The sequence below is a fragment of the Callospermophilus lateralis genome, chromosome 10, assembly GCF_048772815.1.
Source record: "Callospermophilus lateralis isolate mCalLat2 chromosome 10, mCalLat2.hap1, whole genome shotgun sequence".
NCBI classification, from domain to species: Eukaryota; Metazoa; Chordata; class Mammalia; order Rodentia; family Sciuridae; genus Callospermophilus; species Callospermophilus lateralis.
The window spans coordinates 129,390,881-129,407,341 of record NC_135314.1 but is presented as its reverse complement, the minus strand read 5'-3'; positions in this window follow the sequence as shown (position 1 = coordinate 129,407,341).

Here is a 16,461-nt window from a genome sequence, read left to right as displayed (position 1 = left end):
TTCTAGTAGAGTTGCTCAACTTTTCCGGGAATTCATTCTCATGGCCTCCATTTTAGATCTCACTCGATATTAGACCCGATTTACCTAACTACACTGACTACCTAATTTTAAATCTGGCTTCACCTTCATCAATTACTTGCCTACTACCAGCTGAGCTGCTTTCTGGTGAGCTGCTTCTACTCTCCACTCCTCCAGCCTCCAGCATTGCCAACAACCAAGGCTCCCTCGCCTAAGCAGCCCTGCCATTCTCCCACTAAAGCTATCCTCAAGAAGTAATCTGCACTTCACAGCTAGAGGTGGGGGGGAAGGGAGAAGGAAGAAATGGAAATGGGAGCTTGCTGAAAGCTTGAAACTATACTTTGAGTTAAAAGCTTTCTTTGATTTTTTTTTTCCTTCTCCCTGTTTTCTTTTCAACTGACCAGCACAAACTGACTCTGCACAATGGATGGCTCATTTGACATCTAGCCAAACCTCCAGTGGCCATTCAATTTGCCAGCATAACCAGCATAACTCCCACACCCTGATCCACATCTTAATGACTAAGTGTAAAATTAGTTAAAATGCACTGTCTTTTCCCCCTGCACTGCTTATTCCCAGGTTGTGGGAAATGTCACAATTAAGAGGTAGGTGCCAGGAAAATATAAAGCAGAGACTGGTAATGACAGAAAGTATATGCATAGACCTTCAAACAACAAGCTTCTTATCAGTCTTGTTTTCTTAGATTCATTGGTCTGGGATGCTTGGTGATCTCCAGAAACTGACACACCACATTCCAGAAGTGGCCATTTTTCAAGATTAGTTTCTGCCAGAAACTGAGATAACGTTCTCACAAAAGATGCTGTGTACTGCTGGGGATGTAGGTCAGAGGTAGAGCACTTGTCTAGCATGCACGAGGCCCTGGATTCAATCCACAGAACTGCAAAAACAAGGCAGAAAAACACCAAAAGAGTCTACCAAAAAAAATGTTGTATAAACCTCTTAGCTGGTCATGATGGCTCACGCCTATAATGCCTGTTATACAGAGGTTGAGGCAGAAAGATCCCAAGAGCGGAGCCAACCTCAGAAATTTAACTAGATTCTTACTAAAAATAAAAAATAAAATCAAAAGGGATGGGGCTGTAGGTCAGTGGTAGAGCATCCCTGAATTCCACCTTCAGTCCTGAAAAGCAATACAAGAATAAAAACCCTCGTGGTACAGGCAAGATAGAACATTAGCCCTCCCATCTTCCAACATGCTGGCTTGTTGCTAATAAAACATTTTCATCTCCAACCACTCTGTCTCCTGAATTATTGGTTCTTCTGGGTGGCAGCAGAATTAAATCTTCTGCAGTTACCAGCTCACTGCAGAACTGTCCGCCTTCCACCCCTCCTCACACTCTGTAGCATTTGTGGCAGATGCAGGACAAGTTGGTACAAATTCTGTGAGGCATTAGGGGCTGAATGGTAAAGAAGAGCAAACACAGGACTCTGGGCCCTGAGGTCTAAGATGTCAAGGACAAGTGCAAGGTGGTTGTTCTCCCAGAATAGAAGCTCCTCTCTGAGAGGCAGCTACTTCCAGCTTGGAGTTGATGACCGACACCCTCTGAATTATCTCAAATATTGCATAAATTAAAAATAAAAATGTCTCTGGGTGTGGGAGGCCGCCACTCCATGTGACCAGCATTTTCCTTTCCTGATTGGTGAGGCTCTGTCGGTCACTTCCAGTGATATGGCCACATCAAAGTGGCCTTAGACGGTGGCCCCGATCTTGGAAGTCACAGAATGTGTGACTGTGTCTTCATGCATAGGTGTGCCTTCCTGCAGCCTCATGGGTCGAGCTACTCTCACCTGTTCCTTTGTGATATTACCCCTTTGCCTTGTTTGGAATAGAATATTCCATGGAAACGCCCTTTGTGTGACCCCTTCTCTTACTCTGCTTTTGGGTGTGGCCTTCCTAGATGTCAGTCAACTTGCTGACAGCAGACATCATGAAGCTAGACTCAGGCCCTTGAAACCTGACCCCTTGCCTCATTTGAATGGCTTCTCCTCAATAAAAGAGGTCAGCATATGCAAGCTCTCTCTCTCTCTTTTCTGACCCTTAAGGTCAGAGGAACCATCACAGGACCCCCCAAGAAAAAGGGGGGTCTTATGTGGTGTTATGTCTCTTATGTGGTTATTTTGTGCATCCCAGTTCCCCTGGAGTGACCCTAAGTGTTTTAGTCACGAGAATGTGCCAGCTGGGCATGGTGGCACACACCTGTAATCCCAGCAATTTGGGAGCTGAAGCAGAAGGATCAAAAATTCAAAACCAGCCTCAGCAACTCAGCAAGGCCCTAAGCAACTTGGCGATGTCACAGGAAGGCAGGGAGCTGAAACTCCAAACCTTGGTTTTTGTGATGCGACCAAAGAAAATAATAAAAAAAAAAAAAAAAGAAAGAAAGAAAGAAAGAAAGAAAATTTAAAGTTAGACACCAGAAGTCATGCAGGAGAACTTATTATAGGTGAAAGTAAAGTAAAAGCAAAGTGAGGGTTAGGGCAAAGAGCACTCTCAAGAGAAAGAGTGGGCTGTTTCCAAGCAGAGAACTACAAAGGAGATCATGCTGCTACTGCTGTTTACCTGTACGCTGAGGCAAGTGTAGAGTGGAAAGTAGAAGCAAGGCCGGAATCCGTGGAAAGGGGAGTTCTTCCCTTTTTTATAGCTAAGGTCTTTTTAGTTTTCCCACTTTCATGTCTTTTGTTTCCCTTGCAGTGATAGAATGCAGGTGAGAAGGCCCAAAAGGTGGGAGATAGGTGGGCTAAAGGAGTAATCTGAGCAGGAAGGGCCTGGGGCGGCTTTTGATTAGCACTTCCCTGTTTGCTGGGAGCTGTTTCATTAACAGTTCCTTAGGATGGGTTCCAGGCCTTGGGGACATTAACATTTCAATTTCCCCAAGTGCTGCTCTTGTTTCTGGACTCCATTCTCAATAATGGCCTCCATTTTCTTTATTTTACTCTATATTAGGCCCGATTTACCTAAATATACTAACTATGTATCTGTAAATCTGGCTTCAATGCTATCCCCAGATTTATTATTGTTTTATGGTTAACTTGAAAACTTGGGTCCTCCTTCAGCAACTTTGCCAAACAGGTGTTCAACTCCCCCTTAAAATCGGGAGGTGGAGTTTTTGACTTTAGTTGGTCCTCTCTGGAACTGTCATGGTGGCCAGTCTATTTAGGGGAGCTTCATCTACAAGTCAGTCCCATGTTAATATGGAGACTGGGGTCAATAGCTGGTCAGATGTTACCTTAGTGTGCCTGCACTACTAAAGGAATCTTCCTTCCCAGATAATTGAAGACACTTATAGCCATAATGCCTAGCTTCACATCAACCTCAGTGGATCCTGTCAAGCATCCCATTAATCCTTTTCTCTTGATGTGTTTTAAAAATAGCTCTCTTGCTTTTTTTTTTTTCTACAGATTAACTTTCACTATTTGATTTTTTAAGATAGTTTAAAGAAGGACCCTAAAGTAGTTTAAAAAACACTTTATGACCTTATCATAAAGAAGAACCATAAAGTAACTCATGAGCACTTTATGACATTACCTTATGCTGCTTATTGCTAGCTATACTTAACAGTGAGACCCTGTCCCAAATAAAAATAAAAAGGGCTGGGGATATTAGTCTGGTTAAGCACCCCTGGGTTCAATCCTTGTACTAAAAAATAAAAAAGTCACTTCTATTTTCATTGTAGATTTTGAGATGGATTTTTCCCCCCCAAGTTTGCTATGAGTGCTGCTATGGTTTGAATTTTGGTATCCCTCCAAAAGTCACGTTAAACTTAATCTGCACAACAATGGTATTAAGAGGTAGGACCTGTAGGAGGTGAACAGGTTATGAGAACAAGGTTAAGACCTTTTATAGCCACGACATGGTGGTGCATGCCTACAATCCCAGCAGCTCAGGAAGCTAAAGATTGAAAGTTCAAAGCCAGCTTCAGCAACTCAGTGAGACCCTGTCTCTAAATAAAATACAAAAAAGGGCTAGGATGTAGCTCAATGGTTTAGTGCCTCTGGGTTCAATACCTGGTACCGAAAACAAAAACAAAAAAAGACACTTTAGTGCTGGGATTGTGGCTCAGTGGTGGAGCGCTTGCCTCCCAAGCTTGGGGCCCTGGGTTCGATCCTCAGCACCACATAAAAAAATAAACAAATAAAAGATATTGTGTCCACATACCACTGGAAAAAAAAAAGACACTTTATTTAAAAAAAAATCATTCAAACAGTGTTTGGTACCTTTTACCCTTCTACTTTTTCCCCCTTCTTTCTCTTGGTACTGGGGATTGAATCCAAAGGTGCTTAACTATCACAAAGCTGAGGGCCTCTGGGGAAACTGAGGCAATATGAAGACTCCTTCTTCAAACCCTGATCCTTGGGATCAAGTCAGAAAGATGTAAAAGATATCTCTCAGAAAAACAGGAATGAGTTTATTGTAGGGATAGGAAAAAGAAAAGAGGACATTCTCAGGGAAAGAGTGGGTCTTTTCAGAGAGGAGAGGGACAATATGCCTCTCCTGCACTCCAGGTACATTGGGGATTCCAGGGAAGTTTCCAGAGAGTCATGCTGAGATCCAGGTCTTGACTTTTTTTTTTTTTTAAACATTGTTTTTAGTTGTAGATGGACACAATACCTTTATTTTATTTATTTATTTTTATGTGATGCTGAGGATTGAACCCAATACTTCATGTGTGCTAGGCTAGTGCTTTACCACTGAGCCACAATGCCAGCCCAACCTCTTGACTTTTGACTGACAGCAAGATGCCATCAGGTTTCCTCCCCACTGCCATAACAATTCTATGTCACCTTGGTTTATGATGAGCAGTTCTAAGTGGATTCTTAATCATTTTTATAGGTTTTATGGTTAGGAGGAATTATCCTTATCTTCTGGGATCTGGTGTGTGAAAAGGGTCACAAAAGTCTCTCCTTTCAAAGTAACTCTGGTTCCTCTTATCAATGTTATTTCCTGCCTGAATTTCCTTACCGATAACAGGTAGTTTGCTGAGGAATGTGACATATTCTTTTAGGCCAGGCAGTTGCAGATAAATTGCTTCTTGGAAAAGAAAGCAAGTAGGGGTTAGCATAGTGGGTACATTTTATAGAATTATTCTCTTAACCTCGTGTTCCCACCATTCTCATCTTTCTGTCCCCTAACATAACATAGCCAAATCCCAGCTCTTCTAATTTTTTTTTTAATTTTGAGACAGGATCTCACTAAGTTTCAGCTTTGCTAAGTTGCTGAGATTGGCCTCAAACTTGCAATCTTCCTGCCTCAGCATCCTGACTCACTGGTATAGTGGCACCCCTTCCTCCACAGAAAATCTTAACTAAGCTTCTCCAGAAATCTTCACCATAATTAATTTTAGGACTCTCAGCAAAAGAGTCTCTACAAAAAAGTTCCAATGTAGGTAAACTTCCTATTTTAATGTTGCTCTATTATACTCAGCCACTGGCCTTGAAGAAATTAGCACTCCAGGTGCTGAATGCCCCTTTATTAGATTTTCACAAACATTTATCCAGTATAATAGTTTGTGGAAGTGTGTTTGCAAATGCAAAATGTGATTTTAAAAGAAGACAGATCCTTTAACAAGGTTTCTGGCCTTGAGCTGGAGCTTCACAGAGAGGTCTACATTTCTAAGATAAGAGAAGTTAACAATTGGGCTCCATGGTAATGGCTGGCAGGGGGAGAAAAGAAAAGGGAGAAGAAGCTCTCCCCTCCTCAGGTGTTGTCCCTAAAGGTTAACTTGCCCAGAACAGTGAAAGAAAAAGCTCCTTTAAGTGAACTTCTGCAGACTGTGAACTTCTGAGCCCCTCCCCTTACATGCTAGTTATAAATTTCTGAAACTACCTGAACTCAGGGTTCAGGGGATTAATTGATTACAGTGAAAGCTGTACCCTCTGAACCTGGCTGAAGCCAAATAAAACTGTTTCCTGCTATTTTGGTGCCTTGCCTCATCTGTTCCTACAACACTGGGATTATAAGTATGCACCACCATGCCCAGTTTTGTCCTTCCACCTTCTACCATGTGAGGTCACAGTCTGTCCTCTCTGGAAGATGAGACAACAAGTTGCCACCTTGGAAGCCAAGAGAAGGCTATCACGAGACTTCGATCCTGCTGGTGCATTAATCCTGGATTTCCCAGCCTCCAGAACTTTGAAATAGAAACTTAATTTTTTTTTTACCACTACTAATTGCTGTTTATTTTAATACACAAATAGGAAACATAATATCAATAACAGCTCTCAGATGGCCTACATAAATCTATAATGGGTACTAGATAGTGCTTCCCCTGCCATTTTGTCCTAGACTGGCTCCAGTTTGGTTGTGTTTCTCAACTAAGGGTGGGCTGCCCAAATGCCAACTCCAGTCTAATGCCTTTTTTTTTTCTTTTAAACATTTATTTTTTTAGTTGTAGGTTGACACAATACCTTTATTTTGTTTTTAAATGGTGCTGAGGATTAAACCCATGGCCTCACACATGCTAGGTGAGTGTTCTTCCTCTGAGCCACAACCCCAGCCCCAGTGCCTTTTGTTTTTTTTGTCTCACAAGTTAAAAATTTTTAAATAGTCAAAAAACTTTAAATAATATTTCATGACATGAAAATTATATGAAATATAAATTTCCTATAGTAAAATAATGTTGTAACGTAACTGTTGGATATGGAAAAATGAAAAACCCCAAATATTGGGGCCTGGAAAAAAGGGAGTGAAAAAGAAAGTCATACATTGAAAGCATGGATCCTTTCCCAATACATTCTTTCCTAGTGACAAAGCAAGTCCTGGGGAGAAGGACATCAAAACTAGAATTCGAAGAGACTTAAGCATTGATTGCTCCCAGAATAAATCCTTTCCAGATGCTGCTCACAGACCCTTGACCCTCCACCTCGCCCAGTAAAAATAAAAAACTCCCAATTCCTGAGTGCTCTAACTGACACACTCAATAATTAGTAAAACAGACCCCAAATTCCAGAGTGACCAAACTGACACACTCACTAATTAAGTCACCTCTCAGTATAACCAATATAAACCCAGACTCCTCCTTTGGCCAGTGGCTCATTTTCCACCACGAAAGTGGGTCCATAAGAGGCAGATCCTTTTGTGCTAACAGTAACCACACTCTTATCATTTTCTGGGACTGCTTTTGCAGAGCTAAGAAGTGCAAAAAAGACCCTATGTCTTCATACATGACTAAAACAAAACAAAACAGGGCAAGCTGTAAAACAGTTCACGTAAATGTGTGTTTTAAGTTTTTTTTTTTTTTTTTTTTTTAAAGACCCTATAGCTGCCAAAACCTAAAAGTCACTGTATGACCCTTTAAGATTAGGAAGGTAGATGGGGCTGGGGTTGTGGCTCAGTAGAGAACTTGCCTGGCATGTGCAAGGCCCTGGGTTTGATCCTCTGCACCACATATAAATAAAATAAAGGCATTGTGTCTAACTACAACTAAAAAATAAATATTTAAAAAAAAAAAGAATAGGAAGGTAGAGCCAGGCTTCATGGTGCATACCTGTAATCCCAGTAATTTGGGAGGCTGAGGCAAGGGGATGTAAAGATGGCCTTAGCCTAAGCAACTCCATTTTAAAATAAACCTGTGTCTCACCAGCACAAGTCTACAGAACCCTCCAATATGCTATCAAGCATAGTCTGATAAAACTGAAAGGATAAAAGAAACTGAAGTTACAATGTAAAGGACCAGGCATTGTAAAGCTGCTTCTAAGCTGCAAAGCCTGAGTTAAAATGTAAAGGACCAGGTATTGTAAAGTTTCTAAGCTACACTCAAAGCCTGAAATTCCTGTGGCAGTTAAGACAATTCCCGGAACTGTCCATTAGATGTGTGTCGGATTCACCCGCTTGACTACCTAGTTGCTTAACAACCCGGACCCCCTGAGCAGCTCAGCATGTACTCCGGGGCCTAAACCAATCAGTTTGAATGTATCCCCCTCCTTAGGACTGACCTATCACTCTCGCCCGACCTGTTCCCGCCAATGAATGTGCTAATCATGTTTTAGAGTTGTTGTTTGATTTTCCCATGCCTCATGATGATTTGCTCTGATGTATGCAAAGCCCCCGCCCTCCCCCAAAAAAGCACTGCTTAACCCCTGCTCGGGGCTCTTGGCCGCTCTCCCTTCTTGAGTGAGCATGGAGCCCCAGCGCGCTGGATCTTCAATAAACCCCCTTTTGGGGTTGCATGAGTCGGTCTCTTGGTAGTCTCTTCCTCCATCGTTCGCCGGTCCCTTACAAAACAAGTCACTTTCCACAACTCTGATTAGAGTCAGAGTGAAGTCACTTGATATAAACATGTCATTTGCCTTAACCCTGATAAGAGTTAGAAGGGTAATATCAGGGCAGAAACCACCAGACTATATGTCCTGACTCTAAGATGTAAGATGTCACTAAGAAACTTGGTAACAGCTGATAGGGACACAAAGGTGTGCAGAAGCCCCACAATTTAGTATAAATAATGGAGCAAATGAATAGACATTTGAGCCAGCTGATACTGATGCACACATGCCAGAGAGCCTGATGAGGACCTGGACTGGCATCCCAACTCTTCTCATGATCTGCCTAATCCTCTGCATCATCCTCACCACTCTCAAACTCTACAGCAACCTCTTGACTCTGGTGAGAATGGTGATGTCCCCTTATGACAGTCTCCTCAACCAGCCTTCAACTTCATACCAGGAGAAGACTTTGTGGGTTCCAGACTTGATCGATGTGGTCTGAGTGCCATCTGCAAAATAAAAAAATAAATAAATAAATAAATAAATAAGGTCTGGTGGGGGGAACTTGGTGGTAGAGCATCCCATGGTTCAATCCTCAGTAGGAAAAAAAAAAAAAAAAAAAAGAATAGGAAGGCAGGGTTGGGGGTGTAGCTCAGTGGCTTAGTGGTGGAGTGCCTTCAGGAAACCCCGAGTTCCTTAGCCAGTACTGAAAAAAGAAAAAGAAAACAATGTGTTGGGTAATCTCCAGAGCAGAATCCAAAGCAGTGGTTCTCAAATTTGAAGTGCTTTAGAATCACCTGGAGAGCTTTTTAATTTCCATACCAAAATTTCTGATTCATTAGATCTAGGGTGGGGCCTCACAGTTTACATATCCATCAAGTTTCCACATGATGCTAATGCTGCTGGCTTGGGACCACACTTAATCTAAAGAGGAAGAAAACATATGGGGCTTATTTATTTATTATTTTTGCAGTACTGGGGATAGAACCCAGAGGCATTCTACCACCGAGCTACATATATTCCAAGCCCTTTTTATTTTTTACGCTTTTTTTTTTTTTTTTTGATGGGTACTGAGGATGGAATTCAGGCACCCTCATCCACAGAGCCACATGCCCAGCCCTATTTTGTATTTTACTTGGAGATCTCACTGAGTTGCTTAGCACCTAGCTTTTGCTGAGGCTGGCTTTGACTCAGCCTCCTGAGCCACAGAGATTTTTGAACCACGACACAAAGAAAAGACCACTGATTCCAATTTTAAGCCAAATTAAAGCAAGCTTATATTGTGTACACAAGAGAGAACTGGCCAGCGGCTGCCTCACCCAAAATTCAGGGCCCGAGGCCAACCCCCCAGCTCTCCAGGAAAAAGGTTTTATAGCACAAAATGTTATGAGAAACCAGCCTCTACCTCAGAGCAAGGCCTGTCCAGGGAAGGGGGCGTGACCCTTGTTCTTGGAAAAAGCCACAGAGCACTCCTAGGCACATACACACCCTGCTGAGTTGTTTATCTACAAATAACTGGAGAGATCTGAGGAGCCAGGTGTCCCTGACTCAGTCAGGGTAGGTGAGGACCCATAGCAACCCCCTAGCGACCACCAATCAGCATGAAACAGAGAAAATACCTGGATGCCAGATGACCCTCCCAGTAGTTTATGGTGGTTGATAACATGTTGGTAAACCATGTAGTTCAGCACATACTCCCCTCATGGCTTAAACCAATCAGTTCAAATGAATCCCCCTCTTGTAGTAACCAATCACTCCTACCCAACTTGTTCCTGCCAGTGAATATACTAATCATGTTTTAGAGTTGTTTTATGATTTTCCTGCTGTGGGTGATGATTTGCTAAGAGATGCAATGATGTATGTGAAGTCCCTGCCTTCCCCAAAGAGTATATAAAACTGCTGCAAACCCTGGGCTTTGGGCCTCTCAGCGTCACCAGTTGCTGTGTGTGTGGAGGACCGAGCTAGCTTGCAACAAACGCCTCTTTGCTGCTTATATTGATCTTGGTCTCTGTGATCTTTTAGAGGTCCAGAATTCAAGCATAACAGTTACAAAGGGGGGTGTCTTGGGAACTTATAGCTAACAGGGTTCTGGCAAGAATAATACAAAGGCAGATAGCAGGCTAATAATCCACATGGCTTAACATTTCAAGGTAGGGAGTAAATTGAGATTCCAATATCAGAATTTATGAGGTACTGCTAAGGTTTCAGGGAGGGTTGTAATCTGGTTAAGGAGAACTAGGCATGGGTGAGTTTTGAGCATGAGCAAGAATTCCAAGATTAGCCCTCAGAGTATGGTCAGGCCAAATAGAAATCTTAGTAAAACAGAAATGAACTTTTCATAACTTTGTGGCGAGATGGCTCCCAATCTTAGGATAGAATTAGGTTGGATTCATCAGGATTACAGATGAGTGCCACTGCACCCAGCTTCCCTTTTTATTTTTTGAGACAGGATTTCCCTAAATTCCTGAGACCAGCCTTGAACTTGCAGTCCTCTTGGATTGGGGTACAGTGGTACAATGCATCTGGGTTCAATCTCCAGTATCACAAAACAAACAACCCAAAATTTCCAGTGCTTCATTCATTCTCCTGAGTAGCTGGGATTATAGGTGACAGCTATTGCACCAGGTCATATACCATTTATTCATGAAACTGCCATTTGCCCAGCCTTAGAAATCTTGACCATAATCCCCTTTCTCACCCCTTTCCTATTGATCAACAAACCCTAGCCAGGCACTGTGGTGCATGCCTATAATGTGAGAGACTCAGGAGACCGAGGCAGGAGGATTACAAATTTGAGGTCAGCCTCAGTAACTTGGTGAGGCCCTAAGCAATTAGGGAGACTCTGTCTCAAAATAAAAAGCAAAAAGGACTGGGGAATCTGAGTCTGGTTAAGCTCCCCTGGGTTCAATCCCTGTAGCCACTTCCTGTCTGCCATGATTGGAGCATTCTTCTCTACCAAGGCCTTCTACCATGATGTTTTGAGTCTAGAGCAATGCACTTGGTTAACCATGGACTAAACCTCTGGAACCATGAGTCAAAATAAACTTTCCTTTCTCTATGTTCTTGCTGGATATTTTAGTCACAGCTACATATAGCTGATATGTTAGATCACAAGTTCCAGCCAGTCTGGACTGTCTCAAAATAAAAAAAAATGAAAAGGGCTGAGGATATGGGCACAGTGGCTCATGCCTGTAATCCCAGAAACATGAGAGGCTGAGACAGGAGGATTGAAAGCTTGAGACCAACCTCAGCAATTTATCAAGACCCTAAGGACTTAATGAGATCCTGTCCCAAAATAAACCATAAAAAAATAAAAGTTGTCAGTAGAGATACTATAGAAAGTCTTTACACTGAAAGAGATTGTGTTCTCAAACCTCCTACCCTCTACCTTTTTCATTGCTTGGTGTCCCTTATGACCACTTATGCCGCAGTCTCTGGCTGGGCACAAATCACGAGTCTCCACACAGCTTGTAGATTCAAACAGCAATTCTTTATTCCCGAACTCACACCGGCCGTCTACAAACACGCTCTGGGGGAATCCACGTTCTCTGCCCAAATCCACTTCTCCCAAATCCACTACTCTGCCAAAATCCACCCCGCATGGGCTTCTGTCTCCCAAAATATACTGTCTGACCCTAAGAACTCAAGAGGAACTCAGCAGCAGGATACGCCCTATTCTAAAGGGGAACACCCTAATCTCCTATTATGCTAAACTGCCCTATTCTAAAGGGGGAACACCCTAATCTCCTATTATGCTAAACCGCCCTATTCTAAAGGGGGAACACCCTAAACACAGATCCTGCCCTGGTCCTTGAGCAAGGTCACCTTTCAGAAGTCCTTCCACTAGACAGCATGGGAGTAAGCTGGCAAGGAATTTGTCATACCTACTTGGCTGATGGCTCCCAGCACACTTATTTAAAATTTTCAGTGGTAGCCAGGTGTAGGGGTGCATACCTGTAATCCTAGCAACTCAGGAGGCTGAAGGAGAAGCATTGAAAATTTGAGGGCTCAGCAAGACCCTGTCTCAAAATAAAAAGGATTGGGCTACAGCGGTACAATGCATCTGGGTTCAATATCTAGTATCACAAAACATACAACCCAAAATTTCCAGTGCTTCATACTTTGGGCCTATAACACAGAGACAGATATTTTGTTTTTTGTTTTTTTGGTATTGGGGATTGAATTCAGAATGTGTTACTACTGAACCACATCCTCAGCCCTTCTATGTTTCTATTTTGAGACAGGGTTACACTAAGTTGCTTTGGGACTTGCTAAATTGCTAAGGAAGATCTTGAACTTACAGTCCAAATCACTAGGATTTCAGGTGTGTGCCATTGCTCTTGGCTCAGAGACAGGATTTTAATTGGAGTCTTTCACATTAGGCCAGAGAATGTTAGTTTTCTCCAATTCCATGATGATTTTTAAAAAGCACACCTCAACATAAAAGAAAACAAAAATTGAAAACTATTTTAAAGTTTTTCCTCAAGGAACTCTGCGAGGACTTGTTGGTTAAAGTTGCTTGGAAATAAAGACATATGAGCATACATAGGAAATGAGCCTGAAGAGATAGGAGGAAGCCCTCAAACAGAAGACCCCAAAGAACTACTTTAGCTGAGTGCAGCGGCACTTGCCTGTAATCCCAGCCACTGGGGATGCAGAGGCAGTGTCGTGAGGGGGCAAAATTGCGACATATGCAGTCGAGAGGAGAAATAAAGAATGTCCATGTGCTCCTGCCCCTTTCAATGCTTTATTCACTCAAATTACTCAATACAGTTTCACTCTATAGGTTCTTAATCAAGAAAAGGACAATCCTTAATGTTAGGCACTGCCATAGACATAATCAATTCACAGCTAACAATTCAAGATTAATTAATTCACAGCACACAATTCTAGATTAATTCTAAGCACTGAAAACACATTAATCATGATAAGCTAAAGACAGACATTCCCTCTGCATGCTAAGTTCAAAAGTCTTAAGCCTTAGGCTTTAAGTCCAGCAGATGCATACTCACTTAGACCACTGTGATCAGGTCCGGAACCGAGGCAGGCTTTTACTGGTGTAGAGTGGACACCCGGTTGAGGAGGGGGTTGTAGGGAGGAGTTGCGGCTCTCACCAACGTCTAGACCAGTCAGTAGAGTTTGAGAGCAGTGAGGATCATGCAGAGGCTCAGGAAAGGATGACAAGTGATGGGATGTCAGGTCCTCATCAGGCTCTCCAGCTCGAGTGCATCTTTGTTTAGGCTGGCTGAATCCCTGTTCATTTGCTTTATCATTTATACTAAATTTTGGGAGGGTTTGACCCCCCCCTTCAATCCTTATCAGCTACCATTGAATTTCTCAGTGACATCATTTACCCTGGAGTCAGAAACATCTGGTCTGGTGGTCTCCACTCTGATCTTCTCAATTTTCCCTCTTATCAGATGAGGACAGCCTGCCAGGGGCTTCACTCTGTTTATTAAGGGGAGGGGAAGCAACTTGTTTGAGACCATACTGGAGGGCTCTGTGAGTGTGCCTAGTGAAACTGGTTTCAAAATGGAGTTTTTAAAATGGAGTTGCCCAAGGCCATCCTAACAGGCAGGAAGATGGCAAGTTTGAGGCCAGCCTCAGAAATTTGGCTAGCCCCATCATGAAAAAACAAAGCTGGTTGTGTGGGGCACACCTGTAATCCCAGTGGCTTGGGAGGCTGATGCAGGAGGATGGCAAGTTCAAGACCAGCCCCAGCAATTTAGTGAAGGCCTAAGCAACTTAAGTGAGACCCTGTCTCAAAATAAAAAAAAAAAATGGATGGGGATGTGACTCAGTGGTTAAGTACCCCTGGTTCAATCCACAGTACCAAAAATAAATAAATAAATAACACAAAGTGCTGGGGACATATAGCTCAGTAGAGCATGCCTGGGTTCAATCCTCAGCAAAAAACAAAAACAAATGAACCAAAACAAAACAACACTTACTACTCCAGATAAGGGTATAAATCTCTTCAGATATATCCTTCTTGAGCCTCCTCCAGAAGATTCTAGGAGTGGCTTAAAAGGGCTGGGGAGATGATCTTCCGGAAAGCATGGCTGATGGAAGACAATACTTTATAACAATTCCCTGGGTGTTGGGCAGACATCACGGATTTTCCTTCTTCTAGGACCCAGAGGTCCCTCTGTTTCTGGTCAGGATCCCTTAGAGACAAAGAACTTAATTCTCTCCCATGCAATGTGGAACTGCTGGGGAGCACACACCCACAGGCAGCAAGAGGGCCCAGGAACCAGACTGGTCCAATAGGTGCAAAGCCCCTATGGCCTGGGCCAGGAGCATTGCCAGGTGCCTGGGAAGAGTCACCCGGTACACGTCAGTTGCCACCAAGGGTGGGCTAGTGCATCTGCTTCCTGAAACTTCCTTCCTTCCCCCGAATTCCATTCTGTCCTGTTTTATTTTCTGGGGAAGTCTCTGAGTACCCTAGCTACCCATACCCTTGCCCTTTTTGCTTCCTCCTACCCCTCTTCTGGCAGGCTACCTTGCCAGCTCATCACCTCAGGCCTTTCCTCACCTGGTGGTGGGGGCAACACCTGAGACCTCTTCCCCACACTGAGAAGGCTTCTGAGGGGCTCTCTTTCACAATAGCGCCATCAGCTTCCCTTATAAAATAGCATCTCAAAAAAGTACCACCACGTTTGTAGTTCCAGCTACTCAGGAGTCTGAGGGCGGTAGGATTACAAATTTGAGGTCAGCCTTGGCACTTGCAGAGACCAGAGATCCTGTCTCGAAACAAACAAAAAGAAAAAGTCTGGGGATGCAGCTCAGTAGAGCAGTTACCTAACATGTCTAAGGCCCTGGGGATTCAACCCCCAATACAGAAAAACAAAACCCAAAACACATGTAAGTTGTTGTTGTTATTATTATTATTATTAGCTGGAGGGACTGGGGATTTAACCCAGGGGCATTTTACCACTGAACCCATTCCTAGTCCTTTTTTACTTTTAAATTTAATTAATTAATTAATTAATTAATTTTTTGGTAATAGAGATTGAACCCAGGGTTTCTTAATCACTGAACCACATCCTCATCCCTTTTTAGAATAAAAAAAAAAGGGGCTAGGGTTGTGGCTCAAGTGGTAGAGTGCTCGCCTAGCATATGTGAGGCACTGGGTTCGATCCTCAGCACCACATAAAAATAAAATAAAGATATTGTATCCACCTAAAGCTAAAAAATAAATATTAAAAAAATTTGAGACAAGGTCTCAGTTGATTAGGGCCTCCCTTAGTTCCTGAGGCTGGTGTCCAACTTGCAATCCTCCTGTCTTTGCCTCTGGACTAGGATTACAACATATGTGCCACCATGGTTGGTTATTATTATTATTTATTTATTTATTTATTTTTTAGTTCTCGGTGGACACAACATCTTTATTTTATTTTTATGTGGTGCTGAGGCTCAAACCCAGCGCCCCGTGCGTGCCAGGTGAGCTCGCTACTGCTTGAGCCACATCCCCAGCCCTGGGTATTATTTTTAATGTCTGTTTAGAAATACTATAAATTCTTTATATAAATTCTCTTATCAGTATCTATTTAGATTGCTTTACATTCATGAAAACTCTAAGTGGATATCTCTTCATGTCCATTGAAGGGGATCAGATTATACTATTCAAAACATGTGACTTTGGCATAAGACTTATTTTGAGATGAAGGAATTTGGGAAACAGTAGATGTTGGAAGGACCTCCTGCCTTCCCCATTTTTAACCTAAAAGTGGGATATAAATTTCCCATGAGAAAGGTATCCTCCCATAGCAGGAAGAGAACATGCTTAGCACTGGAGACAGGCAGTGGATTCAGAGATGAATCTGTACAAACAAACCTTAGTAAAATAATGCTTATCTTCCATCAGTGTTCCACATATATTTAGTATCCCACAATTAACTGATCCTAAAAGCTCAAGTCCCTTTTAGTTTTGTTAAGTCTCCACAAATTATCATTCCTTGTTATAAATAATATATAAGATCTCAAGTCTTACCATTCCTATGGAGTTTTCATTTCATTTCGACAAGGCTTTCCATGTGCATATGAAATAAACCCATTTCTCTTATTACTTTTTTTTTTTTTTTTTTGGTCAGTTTAATCTACAGGGCCCCAGTAGCAGAACCTAAGAAGGCAAAGAAAAAATCTTTCCTATACCATCTTTGTCCACATGCCCAATTATTTCCATGGAGTGAAATTGCCGGTCCCATTTTTTATATTGATACTTAT